The following is an 18,963-nucleotide window of genomic DNA, read 5'->3' as shown; positions in this document are numbered from 1 at the left end:
CTCTCCAGACCTTCTCTCCTTCCCTCCTGCCTACTGCACAGTCAGGCATCACAGATCTGGTCCTCGTCAGTCTCCTCTCTCTTTATCCTGCCTTCCTTGGCGCTGTTTCCCTGCTCCGTGGACAATGCTCTCTAAACTGTCACAGCCCCTCTCCTCTCCCCTGACCTGCCAACAGCACCTCCAGCCAAAACTGAACTTACCATCTTTATCCCAGACCAGCACTTCCTCCTATTCTATTTTTGTTAATGGCTCTTTCATTTTCTCAGTTGTCCAAGCAATTAAAGCAATTCAAGAAGTCATCTCTAAATTCTCACTTTGGTTCTTTGCCAACCTCTACACATTTTCTATTGAGAAGCGAATCTGATTAGCTATTGCATTATGTCAATTATTTTAAAAACTGGCCATGCCTAAAGTCTAGGCAAGGTGTACAATGCCTAAAACAGACACAGTATCTTAAAAATAAACTCAGTTCAATCCAGTCAACGTTTTAAAGAAACTGTCATATGACTTCTTTACTGAATTCTAAATACAAAATGTAAAGCTTTGCTCTAAACAGCTATGTACATTTTATTCTAGATAGAAACCTGACAATGTAAGTATCTGACAGGTTGACAGCGGTTTTCTTGGACGATGGAGTAACTCTGAAGTAAAAAACAAAGCTTAAGATAAACTTAAATAATAACTAAAAAATTTTGTATTTTACCATTTGACTCATTAGTCCTTCTTGAAAGAGAATGTTCATCCTCTATTCTGACTATCCATGATCTATGTGACACAAGCCAGAATTACAGGGTCTATTATTTCCAGCGCAGGAGTTCTCAAAGCAAAGTTGGGGGGCAATGGAAGAGGTCCTTAAAACCCACTCAGGAGGTTCTCAAGTTCAAAATTATGTTCAAAACAACACTAAGGTGTCATTTGCCTCTCGTCACTCTCCTTTCCTCCCAAATGTCCAGGGGAGGTTTCCCGACCGCACACATCTCTGTGATAGCACACATCTCTGTGACAGCACACTTGTTTAGGATCAGAAACAGACTTGAGAATCCAACCGTCTTCAACTAAGCCAGGATTTAAAAGATTTGTAACAACATAAAACAATGATATTCTTCTATTTTTTTGTTTTAGAAGGTAGTTATTTTTCATAAAAATATATATGTTATCAAGAATGGTATCTATTTGTTTTCTAAATTACTATATATTAAAATATTTTTCAGCTTAAATTTCTAATATAGTAAATATCAACAGCTTAATCCACAGAAATAAAAGCTGCTTAGGGTCCTCAATTTTTGAGACAGTAAAAGAATCCTGAGATAAGCTGCCAGATAAAATACACGGCTCCAGTTAAATTTCTATTTCAGACAAACAACAAATATTTTTTAGTATGTCTCAAATGTTGCATGAGACTTACCTATGCTAAAAAATATATATTCTTTGTTTTTCTGAAATTCAAATTTAACTAGATGCTTTTTTTCCCTTCTAATTCTGGCAACTTTGTCCTGAAATAGATAAAACTGCTGTTCCAGTCCAAACAAAAACAGTACCCTACTGTCTAGATTTGTTCCCTCCTTTGGTAGAACTGGCCACAGTTTTAAAATATGCATGAAATTAAACTAAACTGTTTTTTAAGAAGTTCCTCTATGAAGGAAAAAAATCCTGAACATTATCCAACAGAATATAGCACAAAGACTTCAGAAAGTGGAGAATGGAAGGATTACAATTCCAGTAATTACTCACGATGGAAAATGGAATCACTGGCTTTTGGAAAAGTATTTGTCAATAATGGGGGAAAAGATACATTCATCTATACAAACAATTTACTAGGACCACACCACTGCTGAGAAGAAAGGAAATCAGTAGTGAGCTGAATGAGTAAAAGGCAGCTGACAAACTTAAGTGGAAGAGAAAAGATAAATAATAATAATAACTACAGGCCAAGAGTCCCTATATAACAAGGAGTCCAGGCTCCCTCCCCCCACAGCTGTGCTGTCTGGCACAATACCGGTAGATCCAGGTGGTTCCTGGGCACCTGCAACAGGACCAGTCAAAACTGACGTGTTTCTCTAATCATAAAACACACACTGGATTTCAAAGACTTAGTACATGTAAGTTCTATCAATTTTTCAGAACTGATCATTTTGATTTTGTGGTTGTTCATTTGGTAAGTTGTGCCTGACTCTGCGACCCCATGAACTGCAGCACGCCAGGCTTCCCTGTCCTTCACCAGTGCCCAGGGTGAGCTCAAACTACGAACACTGCATCAGTGATGCCATCCAACTACCTCATCCTCTGTTGCCCCGTTCACCTCCCGTCCTCAATCTTTCCCAGCATCAGGGTCTTTTCCAATGAGTCAGCTCTTTGCATCAGGTGGTCAAAGTACTGGAGCTTCAGTATCAGCATCAGTCCTTTCAATGAATATTCAGGGTTGACTGGTTTGATATCCTTGCTATCCCAGGGACTCTCAAGAGTCTTCTCCAACACCACAGTTTGAAAGCATCAACTCTTTGGGCTCAGCCTTCTTTATGGTCCAAAGCTCATATCTGTACATGACTACTGGAAAAACCACAGCTTTGACTGTACGGACCTTTGTCAGTAAAGTGATGTCTCTGCTTTCTAATAAGCTTGTCTAGGTTTGTCATAGCTTTTCTTCCAAGGAGCAAACTTTGTTCAGTGCTCATGCGGGGCTCCTCTGTAGGCCCACCCGCCCAGGACACTGTGCCCACAGCCCGAGCAGCAGACAGAGCCTGGGCCCACGGGATGTGGGGTCCTGGTCCCTGCAGGATGCGGGATGGAGCTGGAGGCGGGAGAGGAGAAGACTCAGGCCACTGAGCCGGGCTCCCCGGGCCACCAGAGCCAACACAGAACCGCTAGGAGAGCACGGACTAGACTGCCCCCAGTCCAATGCAGAACCGCTAGGGGAACATACTGACTAGACGGCTCCCTGTCCAACGCAGAACCGTTAGGGGAGCATGGACTAGACTGCCCCTCGGCTGGCACCACAAGCACCAGCTGCCTGAGTTCTTTTACATCAAGAGGTCCTGGTAATGAACATGGAACTAATGAGCCACCACCAACAGGAAGAGCTCGGGGAAGGTCAAAGGAGACGCCACGTCCTCCCACCTCCCAGAGTCCTCCTCTCTGGCATCCACCTTGGCCAAGCACTGCGTGGCCCAGGGCGGACTGGGTCAGAATGACTGGCCAGGGACAACCTGGAAGCGAATCCCATCACGAGGAAACCCGAGACCTCGAGCCACGCGGCAGAGCAGCTCTGCTGGGCTCACTGACCCCTCTGCTCTCCACCCTGGCGCCCCTCTCCAATAAAGTCTCGTTTTGTCAGCCCGTGTGTCTCCTCGCACAATTCATCTCCAAGTGTCAGATGAGAGTGTCAGGCCCTGGAAGGGGTCCCCCTTCCTGCCACAGAATCCCATGGGGTCTGGGGATTCTAAACTTGAATCCAAAGGTGGTCATAAAAGTTTGTGTGTGAAGGCAGGAGGAGATAATCTGTTTCAGTAACAGGTTTTAGTTTATTAGAATTCACACACTTAGCTAAGTGGTCTAAGGCCTCCGTCTGCATGCCTGCCCTGGAACCTACACCCTCCAGGGCTGAACCCAGTCCGAGCAACTGAAACCTCTCTCACTCCGGCCCCACCTCGCTGAGGAGTCCCTGCACCCCCAACTGCTTCTGGAAACGAACACAGCATGCAGTAGGCTTGTTCAGCCAACAAAGCATGATTGTTTCTGAGAACTCAAGTTCTTGATCAGAACACAGTAAAACCCAACTGTTTTGGAAACTCTAACCCTTCGTCTTCTTAGAGGTCCACCTTTTCTTTATGTCTAAGGAAAGCTGCCAGGTTATGCGCATCTGCTGATTCAAAAACCCCTCCCCAGGAAAGTAAGAAGGATCACCTAGGACCCCCTCCCTCTGGTCTCAAAGGAGTGACACAGACGCCTCAGGGCGACGATCAGCTAAGAGGGAGATGGGCGATCAGGAGAGGCCCGTGATCTTTCCTCCCTTTGAAAAAGAATGCAGAGGAGGGAGCAAGCTGACCCCACACCATTACGGAAGAAAAGACTAGAAATCTCTGTCTCCGACAAAATAAAAGATTTTTAGTTCTGTCACGCTAACAGGTGAGACAGGTAAGTAATCAAATGTGCACAGATCCAGATTCTAAAATAAAATTTGGCTGACTTTGGAAAAACACACATCTGGTGAAACAGCTTAAATAATTTTATTTTTAAAACTAACATTAACAGTTCTCAAACCATAAAATTAAATCCTTGAAAAGAAGTTACAGGAACTTCATTCATGTTCAATATAGGAAAGCAGAGGCAAATCCATGCATCAGACGATGGAAGATGCATAAAATTATTTTAAAGATGATTGTGATAATTACAGTTATCAGTTGATAATAAAAAGATTCCTTTTGATACTTTAGAAATTAAAAGGAAAAGAAGCTGTGTGTGTGTGTTTTTAATCTGTTATATGTATGGGCTTCCCTGGTGGCTCAGTAAAGAATATGTCTGCAATGTGGGAGACCAGGGTTTGACCCCGGGTTGGAAAGATCCCTTGGAGAAGGGAATGGCAACCCACTCCAGTATTCTTGCCTGGGTATACACACACAGGCCCACACACAGTGTGCCAAGGTTAAAGCAAGCTACTCAACACAGATACATCAGGACTTCTCCTCTCTCCTGCTTTCTCATTACATCTTATTAGAGAGTTAGAGGCAAACAGATATCGATTACTAATCATTCTAAGTCACAGGCCGAAGAATGGCCTCAGAGTAGTGAGTGGAAAGCACTCTTTCCACCCTCGCTTGCCCTACAGAGGGCGTCACTGTCGGCCCTGGAGGACGATGAACACTGTGAACTCTATGCACACTTACCTGCACACAGATTCAGGCACAGCCTGCACTCCCAAACCACTCAACAACCTGAGAAGTCTGACTTTACATTTACAGAGCAAACAAAACATTTTAAGAAAAGAGATATAACTCACGTTCGTTTGTTCTGTAACAGAGCTCAGAATAGGGAGAAGAAATCAAGTTAATATTCATCCACTCTAAGAAACACTGATCTTAGCTCTCCAAGTGAAGTTCCATGGTACAGTTCTGCATTGAGCAAATGGCGGTGGGCAGTGTGAGTGTTAACTCCGGTCTGACTTAGTCTGAAGTTTCCAGGCACACTTCTGTCTCCATCTCAGGTGTCACACAAGAGCACAATCAACTAAACACTCTTGGTCATCTACAGAGACAAAAAGCTTCTGATTGTGTTTTGTGAGAAAAAAATCATCAAGGCCCCTTGCAAACGAGGTATCCTAAAGGCCCTATAGCAAAATGCATGATGGTCTGCAAAGTGGGGGCCGAGAGGCGAGAGGGGCTCACAGGCGGGGACAGCAAACGCTGAGGGGACACGTCACTGCAGCCAGGGCAAACGGTGTTTCTTCCATTTGCGCTCCTGTGCTCACAGGAGCGGGAGACAGGACAGGAAGAAGGATGCTGCCTGCAGACACGAGACGCGCTCTGCTTTCCAGGGGCTCAACCTACTTCCCTTTCCTCTCTCTCTAGCTTCTCAACCATAACTCATCAACAGCAGGGCCGGAAGGGCACACAGCTTAATGCTGCTGTTGGAATGGCAGCCATTCGTTTTGTCCTCGCACGGGCCTAGCCTCCTGGTCAACCTAGACAGCACTACAGCATGCTTCGGCGTTACAGGCTTCACTTAACATTAAATGGATCTTGTTCCTCAGTCACTAAATTCCCAGCTAACATCTTCCAAACTACTCTCTCCAACAAATCATTCAACTCGACAAAAGCAAAGGGTGTTTAGTTTCTTACATTAACCCAAACGTTAACATGCATCATATTCATGCATCCAACTCCTTATATCTCTATTATGTATATTTATTGGATCATAGAGAAAGCAAGGGAAATTCCAGAAAAACATCTACTTCTGCTTCACTGACTACACTAAAGCTTTTGACTATGTGGATCACAACGAACTGGAAAATCCACAAAGATCACCTTACCTATCTCCTGAGAAACCTATATGTGGGTCAAGAATGGGACATGAACAATGGACTGGTTCTAAATTGGGAAAGGAGTATGACTGTATATTGTCACCCTGCTAATTTAACTTATATGCAGAGTACATCATGGCAAGTGCTGGGCTAGATGAATCACAAGCTGGAATCAAGATTGCCAGGAGAAATATCACAACCTCAGATATGCAGATGATACAGCTATAATGGCAGAAAGTGAAGAAGAACTAAAGAGCATCTCGACGAGGGTCAAAGAAGAAAGTGAAAAATTCGCCTTAAAACTCAACATTCAAAAAACTCAGATTATGGCATCTGGTCCCATCACTTCATGGCAAACATTAACAGAAAGGGAAAAAGTGAAGACAGTGACAGACTTTGTTTTCTTGGCTCCAAAAATCACTGCAGATGGTGACTGCAGCCATGAAATGAAAAGATGCTTGTTCCTCGGAAGAGAAGCTATGACAAACCTAGACAGTATATTCAAAAGCAGAGACGTCACTTTGCCGACAGAGGTCCTCACAGTCAGAGCCATCGTGTTTCCAGTAGCTGTGCATGGACGTGAGAGCTGGACCATGAACAAGGCTGAGAGGCAACGAACTGGTGCTTTCAAATCGTGGTATCAGAGACTTAGAGTCTCTTGGACTGCAAGATCAGACCAGTCCATCCTAAAGAAAATCAATCATCCCTGAATATGCACTGGAAGGACTGATGCTGAAGCTGAAATTCCAATACTTTGGCCACCTGATGCGTAAAACTGACTCACTGGAAAACACCCTTGTTGCTGGGAAAGACTGAGGGCAGTAGGAGAAGGGGACGACAGAGGATGAGAGGGTTGGATGGCATCACTGACTCAATGGACATGAGTCTGGGCAAACTCTGGGAGATAGTGAAGGACAGGGAAGCCTGGTGTGCTGCAGTCCATGGGGTCACAAAGAGTGGGACACGACTGAGTGACTGAATAACACCGGCAGATTTTAAAAACAGATCTACCAGCTGATTTCATTTTGGCCTCTAGAAAAACTGCCTGAGAGCAAGTACTCCTTAGAAAATGAAGAGAAGTCATGTTTTCTAAGGGTAGGAAAAAAAAGGCAAATAAATGTTCTGAGACATCACAGATGAGAAAAACAAATACACAAATGCTATCAATTCTCATATACCTCCCTGGCCTGGGCTTGCTTTATTACTATCATAGACTTGCTTAATCTTTCCTCCTTTCTCAGCCTCAATCTACCGACACTCAAAGATTTATATATAAGGTTCTTCCTGTGTCTGAGTTAAAGTAAGGGCTATATACAGCCCGTATTAATTTAGGAAATAAAACCAAATAAATAGCATGATGACTATCTGAGCTTTAGATCCACCTAAATCTTCAGTAAATTTCCTTCCAGGAACTAAGGGTACTGAGAAAGGAAAAACTAAGGCACTAGGAAAATATGACTGTAAAATAAAATGACAGCATGGTGGAAACAGTTCTATTTTTAAACACAATCTAAATGTGTTTAAAATGAGTGTCACACACTGCACTCATGAAGAGGAAACTGCATTTGTCTTACTCAACGAGTTAAAGAAAAATCAATATTACTTTCTGGAGTTATTATTCCCCACAAGTGGGTCAATTATAAAAAGGTTCCCTGGGAGACTAGATTTCCGTTTCATAGTAACAGTTCGAGTTTAACTTGTTTTTTTCCCTGTAGGGGGACAGGCTAATACAGGTTGGAAATTATTAGGTTTCAGTATTGAGTAATGAAGGCCCTGCTTGAGGGCCGGAGCCATAAGCGTAACTCCAGGCTTAGCCCCCTGCTTTCCATTAATTATTAATTATGAAAAGCAGGCTCCCCTGTGGTCTGGAGACGCTGCATCTTAATGAAGAGTGCCAGCTCCCAGTGCTCTATAATACAAGCTATATTCACTTCTAAGAGAAAAAGTGCTTTTATCTGGTTACCAAAATAATAGGTGCCCATTTTAACAACCTCGAGAAACAGGTAAACAAAATGTTAGCAGTCTCCCCGTGGGTGCTTAGTCGCTCCGTAATGTGTCACTCTGTGACCCTGTGACCCTGCAACCCCATGACCCTGCGATGCCAAGGACTGTGGCCCGCCAGGCTCCTCTCACCATGGGATTCTCCAGATAAGAGCAGTGGTACAGTCGCTCAGTCATGTGTGATCCTGCAACCCCATGGACTGTGGCCCGCCAGGCTCCTCTGTCCATGGGATTCCCCAGGCAAGAAAACTGTAGTGGATTGCCATGCCCTCCTCCAGGGATCTTCCCAACCCAGGGAATGAACCTGGGTCTCCTGCATTGCAGGTGGATTCTTTACCATCTGAGCCACCAGGGAAGCCCTACTTCCTTCCAAATCTCATCCTCCTGAGATAACCAGTGTGCAGATTACATCCCTCCAAAGCTTTCTTCCTTCTAAAACACACATATGAATAAACTGGAGATAACCTCCCTCCCTACTTGTTGAGCGGGATTGTACCACGCACTTTTCCAACTTGCTTTCTCACCTAATACAAGTCTTCTCTCTGTGGCAGCACCTACAGGTCTGACTCACTCTTCTGAGAGCTGCACAACACGGAGCACGAGCGCGCCAGCTTCTGCTCCAGCGCTGCGCCGACCAGCACCGACTACTGCCAGTCGTTTGCTGGCAGAAATAATTCAGCCTATTTGTTTGTGCATCCGTGATTTTTATTTTGCAGGGTTTATGGTTGCCCAATGCCATGGATATTTCTGAAACCCAAAGAGCTCTAAAAATTGAGAGATTTTTCTTTGATTCATGTGGTGGCAAAAATGATCTAAAGTGATGTGAATATTCATCTGTTGTTCCCTTAGAAATACAAAGGTGTTTGCTTATGGAGTGTTTTCCCAAACCTATATATTATGCAGTATATGTACAGTATTATCTTTGAAAATCTCTGAAATCTGAGCCACAAATAGCCCCAAGAGTTTTGGATTAGAGATTGTGAACCTGTATTTCTAAAAATATAACTGATGGGTCTAAGAGTATGTACAACCAGACATTTTTAAATTTTCTCGTTTTTATACGACTTTTAAAGGTTACTTTCCATCCACAGCTATCACAAGGCATTGGCTGCACTCCCCGTGCTGTGCACCTTTGAGCCTGTCTTACACCCAAGAGTTTGTATCTCCTACTACATGCTTATTTGTATTAATACATACAGCAAAAAATAGCAAAAGTTGTGGAAATTCACACTCCCAGTCGCAGAGGGTTTCTTCCTGCACTGTCTCCACTGCCTTTAATGTTAGCCGCCTTTGTTAACGTTAGCTTTGCTGCTAATCTGATGGGCAAAAGTACCAGCTCATTTCAACGGCTCTTTCTCAGTGAAGTTCATCTTTTCGTGAAGCTCACCTCTGGAATCAGCCATATTCTTTTGACTGTTTTTCTCCTGGGTTGTTCGTCTTCTACACAGTAATTTGTAGGAGCTCCCTGAACACCACGTGCCGTTCGGTGCTGCGTGCTCCACGCGAGTCGCGTGATACTCCAGCCTACAGCTTCATTTCTCCCTCTGCTAACGCTGACTTTAGCCACACAGTAGTTTTATTTGTTCAAATTTGGCAACTTTTTCCTTTACGGAATCTATGTTTTTCACCTTGCTTGAGAAAGCCCTCTTACCCGCAAAGTGGCACAAATATTCTCCTGTATTTCCTTCTAATATCTATATATTTTTTACATTTAGATTTTAATTTCACCTAATATTTATGTTCAATGAAGGTCCAAGTTGCTTTTTTTCTGTTTTTCTGGTAACTAAATATGCCAGTACCATTTATTAAATAAACCATCCACTTGGATTTCTATTCAATTTAAATAAATTTCATGCACTAGGGGAAGACAATAAAAAGAGAAAAGTGTGGTGCTGTTCCAGTAAAACAGACGAAGAAAAAGGCTTGGGTAAAAACCAGTTGCATTTATTGTTTCTCTTTTCTTTTTTCCCAAATGCCTGTATTTTTTTGTTCTTCCTCACAGCCCGCCTTGTGGCCCTGAGTCAGCAAAATGCTTTAATAAAGTTATTAGTCAGACACAGTAACTTTCCTCTTTTAGCTTTAGAAGAACAAATCTTGGGAAGGATGTAAAACGTGCACTGAAGTCCTTTCTTCACGAGAAATGTTAGTTAAGTCAAAGAATGAAAGAGACGTCACTCAGCGGCTTCCCGCTCGTCCTCCACAGACTCCTCAAACTCAAACTCCTTCAATGTGAAACTGTCCTGGCTTATGAACTTACTCCCACATCCTGTTTTAATATTTTTTGCCCCGGTCCAGGAATGATATAGGGCAACCGGGACATGCTATAAGTATTTTATAAGAAAGAAAAATAATTTGACAGACACTTAAGAGTCTCTCTTCTCCTGGATGATGAAGAAAAGAGAGAATACATTTTGCCCCATGTTCTTCTCGGACTCACCTGCAGCTGTGTGGCATGAGGAACATTTGAGTCTTTGGGCAGCTGCAGAACTGCTGGGAACTTCCACTTCAGAAAGCATGACTCGGCTCCTCGGAGCATCACACTGCTCTCCGCGCCCCTGAATCGTACTGCCCTGGCACCAAACTCTCACTGTGACTTTTCCATTCATTTCTTAGGGCGGCATTTTTCCCTGCTGTCCCCTTACAACTTCGGAAACGAAGCCGCATACACACAACATTCTGTTCCGAGGCCTGAGTGGCCTGCTGGCTTTGTTCATGGTTAGCACCCACTAGGGTCCTTCTGGGAAGCTCAGCGCAACTAATGCTAATGGAGCCCACTGCCAGCTTCTCAACAAACAGATGGGTACACAGCAAGAGACTTTATTTTTGGGGGCTCCAAAATCACTGCACATGGTGACTGCAGCCATGAAATTAAAAGATGCTTGCTCCTTGGAAGGAAAGTTATGACCAACCTAGACACCTTATTAAAAAGCAGAGATATTACTTTGGCAACAAAGGTCCATCCAGCCAAAGCTATGGTTTTTCCAGTGGTCATGTATGGATGTGAGAGTTGGACTATAAAGAAAGCTGAGCGCCAAAGACTTGATGCTTTTGAACTGTGGTGTTGGGGAAGACTCTTGAGAGTCCCACGGACTGCAAGGAGGTCCAACCAGTCCATCCTAAAGGAAATCAGTCCTGAATATTCGGGCTGATGTTGAAGCTGAAACTCCAATCCTTTGGCCACCTGATGCGAAGAACTGACTTACTGGAAAAGACCCTGATGCTGGGAAAGATTGAAGGTGGGAGGAGAAGGGGACGACAGAGGAGAGGATGAGATGGTTGGATGGCATTACCAACTCAATGGATGTGAGTTTGGGTGAACTCCGGGAGTTGGAGATGGACAGGGAGGCCTGGCGTGCTGCAGTCCATGGGGTCGCAAAGAGTCAGACATGACTGAGCAACTGAACTGACTGAACTGGCTTCTCAACATTCAAGCAAAATAAATGGAAACCACCCCATCTTAGTCCTCACCACCGTAAATGACTGTCAGTATACGCAAAACAACCATAACACCTTCTCAAAGGACTAAAAAACAAAAATAAACACATGCATGTTTTTACTTGGATAAAATTTAACATTTATGGCCACAGAAGGATCAGAGCAACATTTTCTTAAAAACTGCTGCAGATGTTAAAAAAGCCAAATAAGTAAACCAAAGCTACTACACACAGACATCATTTTTCCAAAATAACCATCGAGGAAACAAGGAGCACTCAAGTGTGGGCAATAATTCCAATGTTTATGCTGCTGTAAGGGCAAATTAGAGCATTCCCGAAAGAGAGAAATTTTTACTTTAATCCTCCCTTTTAAGAATAATTCAAACAAGAGGCATTTATTGGCTACTTCCTCTGTGCCAAATCCTAGACTCAGTTAACCCTATGGATACAACAGCCAACAAGACAGAGTTCCTGTCCACAGCAAGGGGAGGAAGCAGCATGCCGGAGCAGGCTGCTGCGAATCCAGGAATCACATTACACAGAGGACCACCCCAAACCACAAGGCGGTAACCACGTGGAAACAGCAGTCACTAGCTCACAGGAGCTCTGCACCATCTAACTCAGGAAAACAGTAAGTCGTAAGTGGCATGAAGCTGTCATTTTCTGATTCTTTCATAAACTGGCAAGACAATTAAAAAAAGGTATCTTAAGTTACAGTTAAACATCTCTCTTATCAAATAATTTCTCACTTTATCCATGACTACATTTTGTCATTTTTCTCACCAACAGATCTGCCCATAGTTAGCCAATTTCATCACGACACTATTCGAAGGATGTTTAACACTAACCACCACACTATCCTGGAGAAGGGAATGCCTACGCACTCCAGCGTTCTTGCCTGGAGAATCCCACTGACCGAGTAGCTTGGTGGTCCATGGGGTTGCAAAGAGCGGGACACTACTGAGCAACTAAGCACAAAAGCCCCCCACTAGCAGGACAAATAAGAAAACATTTCTGTAACAGGCAGAAAACAGACAGCTATTTCTACTCTCAAAGCAGAGAAGACCCACACAGTATACTTGGATAAAATCCCAGGTGAGTCACACAAGGATATGTAAAAGTGAAAACCAGGTAACGTCTCTTGCAAGGATATCAGATTACCAAAGGAGACGGTGAACACAAGCTAAGGCTGGAGAGAAGACTTATGTCATGGAAACACGCTTAGACGTGAAATGCTTAAAAGTCTGTATCGCGAACAGACCAGGAATATCTGGTATTTAAACAGAAAAAAACCTAATACCCAAAGTTTAGTAGGTATAATAAAAATCTGATCCTAGGACTGAACCATTCACTCACTGGACACTTTCAGGGTTTGCACTGGGCACAGAGGTGTGTGAGGCATGCACATGTGTGAATGAGGCATAGCTTTCCCCTTAAGGACCTGGACACAGCTTGGGAGCGAAGCTGCTATAATGAAAAGCAGAAGATGAAAACGTACTGGGAAAAAAATACCGCGAGTGCTTACAGAAATGTCACTTGTCTCAAAGGGACATGAATAGGCAGATGGGGAATCTAAAAGAGAACATTCAGAAAAAACAGGGGTGCGACCGTGCCTCCGACGTCAGGAAGCACTGCTGGAAGGCAGCGGTCTGCCCCGTCACCAGAGGTTCTGAGTCAGCAGGTCTGGGATGAAACCCAGGAATCTCTGTTTCTAGTAAATACCCCAGGTGATTCTGATGTAGGCACTGCACAAATCACATTTTGAGAAACACTAATTTGGAGGGCAAAAGCTCTATTCCTGGAGAACAGTAAGCAAATACACTCTTAAGCAGAAAGCAAGCTGTGGTTGTAAAGGATGCTTAAAGACTTTTCAGAGAGCCTCAAATTCCAGATGAAGACACTGCTATTCACCGACGGAAATTACTGAACAGGGATATAACCTATCTAGAATGCACAGGTTTGTGTGCCACGTGAACGAATGACCACCATCCTCTCCCTTCTGGTGCTTCCTCTACACACACACTGGGGTGAAAGTAAGGCTTCTAGCAGAAATTTTTAAACTGGAGGAAAGAACAACTGTTTGGAAGGTCAGACCTTCCCTTAGGTTTCTTGTTAATTTCGAGTCCCAAAGACATCACCAGGGCAGGATGGGCGTGCCGCCATCGGGAGGCCTCCGTCAAGTGCCCTGCCAGCTCCAGCACCGGTCTAACCCGCCATGGAAACGATGGCGGGAACCCGACTGCTCCAGGGGACAGTGAGGGACAGCAAATCACAAAACTACACTCAGGACCAAGAGAAACCCTCTCGGGCCTTTGGTTTTCCAGTTCCGCGTGTGTGCTGTCAGAGGCGCTCCAGTCACCGTGTGCGTCTGACATGAGGCAGGGGAGACAGGGAGAAAGAGGAACACCACTGGCTTCTATCAGCAGCCTCAGGCTAGCGACTGAAACCTGTTTCAGAGTCACCAGTAACGATGTTACTCATGTTTCCAAGTCCCCAATTACGATGATATTAAACCATCAACAACCACAAAATTGGCCCGCTTGCTGCATGCTTAACCTGTCCCCTAAGAGCTAGGCAGGGGGGAAAGTTGGTTTCCACGCAGAATAGCAAATTTCTGCAAATATTATGTTTAACATTAAACTCTAACAGTTGAAACTTGAGAGTCCAGTAAAGAGCTCCACGAAAATAAACAGAAAAATAGAACCGGCCAGAATACAATAGCCTTGCTGGATTCAAGCCAAGGGTTCTGAAGATTCCTGCCCACTTTTTATTTCAGTGGGGAAAAAAAAAAAAAAGTTAAAGAACATCTTAAAGGATCCCAAGAAGTCAACAGAGCAAACCGAATTTAATGCAGTCTGGTTAATAAATAAAGCTTTTGTTTCTCTCTGAGCTCTCTTCTAAACACACTGTACGAGGGAAGAAGAAAATAGGCTATTATGGCCAGAAATGAGGCTGGGAGCCGTAGCCAAGGAGGGCATCCTGGGCTGCACAATTGCAGTGCCCCGAGCTGTAAGCAAAGGCTTTCCTTTGATCAGACGCTCAGGGAAGGAAAAGGGGAACTGTGTGAGCTGGAAAACTTCCCAAGAGGATCAAAATTCCATCTGAAAAGCAAAGCTGTGTAAGAAAGGAACATCCAGTGTTGGGAAGAGTTAACTGGAGGAAGGACATTCCATACAGTCTCTGAAATTCCTTAGACACTTGGCAAGTCTCCCACCAAACCCAGCAGTGGAAATTCCTTCCTGAAGTTTTCTCTCCTTGAGCAGCAACTGTGCTGTGTTTTGTCTCTAACGCATCAGCTGTGCCCCTTCTTCAGCAATGAGCCGCTCCTGTTCGCTTGTAGCATTTTTTATATGACAGAGCATCTTCACAGAAGCGGAAACTGTTCTGAGTACTGCAGTCTATGTTCGGCAAATAAGCTGAAAAAATATTTTGGCATGCCACTCCCGATCCCACTATGTTAATGAATTATCACTATTTCCACTAAAAGTGAGTTTTCAGGAATCACTGACAAAAACAAAAATTAAAATTTCTCTTTCTATAAAGACCTGGAGATTTTGGTAGGGATAGGCAATTAAAATGACTAACTGTAGCTCTACAATGTCAAGATCCCCAAAAGAACAGAGCAGGAAATAAGGTCACTTGTTTTTCATTTCATGGAGACTCAAAATGTAGCAAATTGAGCTTTCTAAGAAGAAAAGTACTTGATAAATGCCAGGCATAATTACGAGTTTCTCAATGTTCATTTCTTTATGGCTTTCATTCTTTTACACTCACATACTTGCACATCGAACCCAACTTCATTCCTTCACTCCCATCTGAAAAATTCTCACCCCTCCCATCTCTCTTATCTTTTCAGCTAAAGGAATTACACGTCTAATCAGACAACCTTTGAAGCACCATGGAAAAGCGACCAGAAACATACACATACAAATTATTACCATCAAACTCTGCTTCTGAGTTTCCTCTGACCCTGCCCTCTGTAAGCACGGCACTGGACTGTCACCGCCGAGAAGCTCTCTGACAGACGCCCCCACAAACTGCAGACCTGTCGGCGCAACGCGACTACTCATGAAACTTTAACAAGGGCCAGGTTCAGCTCTTTTAATGTAAAAGTACATTTCAAATGTTTGAACACCAAAATCATTTAGTATGAGTAAGTTCACACTGCTTTGATACCGTGTTCAAAACAATAAAACTAAGACAAAGGAAGGAAAATTATATTCCTTGAATTTAAGCCAGCAAAAACTTGTCCTCTTCATTGACTTTACAAAGAAACTTAATGTATTGTATTAACAATCTTAGGACTAATACCACCTGCAACACCTAAGCGGAATACAGTTAATATAAGTGAAATAGTACCTACTAATAAACAGAGGTAAATGATGCACCGTAATTGTTAGTCACATACAGAATCCGGAAAGAAACCACTGAAACTACCAAAAATGACTCTGGTTTCGCCTCTCCTCTGTCTTTGAAAACTAACTGAAGAGCTGCAATGCCAACAGAGGAAAAACAGACACTCGGAGTTCCAAGAACAATGCTTCCTCTGAAGCTGCTGGCCTGTGTGCAGACAGCAGCAAGCCACCTTTCCAGAATGAGAATGCTGCTGCAAACGCCGCTTTAGATGCTCTGTGAAAACTGCTCTTTGGTTAAGGTGAGAATTTGCAATAGAAAGAATAATTAGGGGGATATGTGGTTAAAAGAAGAAGTCTCACAACGCCTGTTATAAATGCATTATATGTAAAGTTTTTCTCTGGGTATCTGCCCTAACACTGTAACCTAGAAATTCATCCCTTGAGATTTGGTAAAAACTTAAAAATAAATTATCCTTTGGTTCTTCTCTAACATATTCCCTGTGAAAGACACACCTGAGATGAACAAAAATTCCTTCAACATGCAACTAAAAACAAGAAATTAAATATATGGCGTATCTCAAAAATACCATACTACCTGTACGATACTAAATAAGTCACACTAGCACTTTCTGAAGTATAACTGAATTATAAATATATATAATTTCAATTTCTAGTACTGAATACCTGTGTGCATGTACACATATAAACTTATTACTTTGAAAACTTAGCAATAAAATCCTTCACGGATAATGGGGATGGGAGACCAAAATCTCAGATTAGTATGTGGTAGTAAAGAAATTGGTTTAAAGCCTAGGGTTTTTTTTGTTGTTGTTGTTGCTTTATTTTGTTTTTAACAAAGGGCAACACAACATCATCCTCACAAAATGCTCAGACCCCACAAACCAAGCCCCCTCAGCCTGTCTCCCCCACACATAATGTCACAGAAACTTAACGAACCTTGGCTAGCAGTGAAAACCTGAAAAGTCTTCCCCCTTAAATCAAAGTTACAGCTTTATATTAAAACTACATACTATACAGTGCAAGCTGATAGTATGTAACTGGATATGTTTTGTTCTGCTTTTAAAAATGCAAATGAAAGATGCTGGACCCAAGTACGTACTACACGACTCACAGATATTATGAACAAAAACAGGCAGAAGCACTGCGTGGTGTCAGCAGTGGGGACAGCGGTCACCCTTGGGGCCGAGAGGAGGGCACAGGGCACCAGGAACCGACTGCGCAGCACGCGCACCGCCCACACGTGCTCACTCAAACTGCACTTTCGTTATACTTGTACAAAAAGACTTTCGAAGAGTATATAAGGAATAAAATGAGACCCCAGGTCCTCTCCCCAGTTTACTCCCTGAGGAAACTGAACCCTGGTTTGAAGACATCAGGGGACGCAGCGAGCACTGCTCTGAAAGCAGGGGCAACCACGAATGCACACACTGAGCCCCGAGACTCCAGCTCCGTCTCCGCTGCAGCCCCTGGGCCCGGCACGCTCTGCCAGGCGGAAGACCAAAGCACTGCCCTGAAGAACACTGCTGCTGCTGCTGCTAAGTCGCTTCAGTCGTGTCCGACGCTGTGCGACCCCATAGATGGCAGCCCACCAGGCTCCCCCGTCCCTGGGATTCTCCAGGCAAGAACACTGGAGTGGGCTGCCATTTCCTTCTCCAATGCGTGAAAGTGAAAAGCGAAAGTGAAGTCGCTCAGTCATGTCTGATTCCTAGCGACCCCATGGACTGCAGCTCACCAGGCTCCTGCGTCCATGGGATTTTCCAGGCAAGAGTACTGGAGTGGGGTGTCATTGCCTTCTCCAAAAGAATACTTACTCACCCCAGAGAGAAGACCCACAGATACTGTCTTTGGAAGTTCCCCAACAAAGCCACAAGGCTCACCCTCGACAGCCCTGCCGTGAAGATGCAGGGAGGACCTCGCCCACAGACCTCGGCACCCGATTCACTTCTCAGGGGCTCCCATTAAAGAGGAACAGACAGCAAAGGATCACTGTGCATGCTGTCACTTCACTCATGTCTGACTCTGTGCAACCACATGGACTCCAGCCCGCCAGGCTCCTCTGTCCATGGGATTCTCTAGACAAAAACACTAGAGTGGGATGCCATGATCACCTCCAGGGGATCTTTCCAACCCAGTGATGGAACCCAAGACCCTTGCGTCTCCTCCACTGGCAGGCGGGTTCTTCACCACTAGACCACCTGGGAAGCCCGAAAGGATCACCAGTGAGGGAACATGAGAGTCAGACACCGACACAAACAGGAAAAAGAAACCAAGACAGCAAAAGATGCATCGTCAGAAAAGGAAGAAGTGCACCCATTGTGGGGAAGGGGGGGTGACGGTGGGGACAGAATGCTGCTAAAATGCACACTAAACACACAAACAAGAAAGACCTCTTGAAAAATAAGGACAGCAGAAATTCAGAAGGCTAAGATAAAGTAGAGAAATGTTGTTAAGAAGTAGGGCATTAAGAAGAAAATTAGAGCATCAGAGGACAAACGAGGAGGTCCTGCCTAACAGGAATTCAGAGGAAGAATCAGAGGAATAAAAGAGAAAATAAAATGGTAAGAAACTACCACAAAATATGAGAAAGTTTTCCAGAACTGAAAGACATACTTTTTTTTTTTTCAGATCAAGTGTTCATCTTAGTGGCTGAAATGAACAGAGTGCCAAAAAAGAAAATCCTAAAGGAGCCAGCCCACGCCCGAGCTCAGGGGTGGTGGCTGAGAGGAGCTACCCAGGGTCCGAGGTAACGAGCAGCAGCTGCGCTTTGCTGGAGCAGCCGTGAAGACAGACCCCACGTTCAAGGTAAGTGAAACCCAAGTAAGACGGTAGGCACCGAGAGAGGGGATCAGGGGACAGACAGACTGAAGCCACAGTCACAGACACCAGCCAATCTGATCACATGGACCACAGCCTGGTCTAACTCAGTGAAACTACACCATGCCATGTGGGGCCACCCAACGGATGGGTCGTGGTGGAGAGTTCTGACAGAATGTGGTCCACTGGAGAAGGGAATGGCAAACCACTTCAGTATTCTTGCCTTGAGAACCCCATGAACGGTATGAAAAGGCAAAAAGATAGGATACTGAAAGAGGAACTCCCCAGGTCAGTAGGTGCCCAATATGCTACTGGAGATCAGTGG

At 44.1% G+C, this 18,963-nt stretch overlaps 1 protein-coding gene across 3 annotated transcripts in view; it reads right to left on the bottom strand.

Moving 5' to 3' along the window:
- Positions 1–18,963, bottom strand: part of PHLPP1 (PH domain and leucine rich repeat protein phosphatase 1) — a 222,532-nt gene that overhangs the window by 64,141 nt on the left and 139,428 nt on the right. The gene's annotated exons all lie outside the window — the stretch shown is intronic.

The sequence above is a fragment of the Bos grunniens genome, chromosome 24 (genome assembly GCF_055505025.1).
Source record: "Bos grunniens cultivar Pamir isolate PY7600 chromosome 24, Bosgru_T2T1.0, whole genome shotgun sequence".
Classification (NCBI taxonomy): Eukaryota; Metazoa; Chordata; class Mammalia; order Artiodactyla; family Bovidae; genus Bos; species Bos grunniens.
Note: the sequence above shows the minus strand (reverse complement) of the source record. Positions and strands in the feature narration are given on the sequence as shown.